Genomic DNA, 1214 nt, shown 5'->3' on the forward strand with positions numbered 1-1214 from the left:
TCTCAAGATCCACATGACGGTATGTCTTCATCCGTGGCGGGAAGAGGTTTTGTGAGGCCTGATCACAAACTGCTACCCAGAACAACTACAAATCATTTACCAGAGAAAACCATCATTGCAGAACAGTTACTCTCCATAGCTCTTCACAGCAGAATCAAGCAACTTTCTGGGGACACCTGTTATCCACAACCACTAATTTGGTTCCATACAGGTGTAAGTCGGTGATGCAGGAGCTCAGACTACTCAATATACTGCCCTTTGGATTAAAATTCATGACTTATTAATTGGGTTTTAAATATGCACTATCTGGCACAAAGAATATGGTCTTTGACAAACTGTAATACCGATCAATTACATAACATTTCCATAATGATACAGGAACACTGAGCATTTTCTCCTTTATGTACTTTCATGCAATTTCTTAAATCCCAGATGGAGAAGAATATGTCTTCAGTCTAGTTCTACTTGAGGCACTACCAGTTTGACATTTTGCTTTCAGGTTCTAGCAACATCAGTATTGAGATCAGAGGTATTAAAACTTAGAAAATCTGTCATGTTATGTCAAATTACAAAGACAGTATCTGAGAGCAAATTGAAGAACAGACAGACTGAATTAAGTAACAGAAAAAGGGGAAAGAAACAGAATGATAGGAGGGAAGATAGGGACAAATGCACAAAAGTGAAAGATTAAACAAATACTCTAGCATAATCAGATGGGTGTGAAGAAAAAACACTAAACATTGTTGAAAGCACAAATGTAGGGATATAAATTCAGACATAAAACATGTAGCTACATATAGTATGGGCATGGTCCCCGTAACACTTATGCACATACAAGATTTTATTCACAACATTTGCATAAGCTAGAGGGTAATACTCATGTGAGTAACATGTACAACAGGAAGCAGGATTTGGCCTTTCACTGTTTTTGCTTGTCTACATCATATATATCTGTAAAACATTCAAGCAGGCATTTCAACTTTGAAGAAGACAGAACTTGAAAATAATAGGACCTAAGGGAAACCTTTCCAGGAAAGCTGGTAGAATTGCAGTTCTACAAAGCACCGAGAGGAATGCCCTAAGGACTAATTATTTGACAATAAAACTAATGCTATTACTTTGAAGCATAATACAATAAAACCTGCAGCTTTGGTAGATGTGGAGTACTTGTTGGAGGAAAGGATAATCCACGCATGAATCTGGCATCGGGGAAT

Source organism: Corvus brachyrhynchos, unplaced genomic scaffold (assembly GCF_000691975.1).
Source record: "Corvus brachyrhynchos isolate BGI_N302 unplaced genomic scaffold, ASM69197v1 scaffold31, whole genome shotgun sequence".
Classification (NCBI taxonomy): Eukaryota; Metazoa; Chordata; class Aves; order Passeriformes; family Corvidae; genus Corvus; species Corvus brachyrhynchos.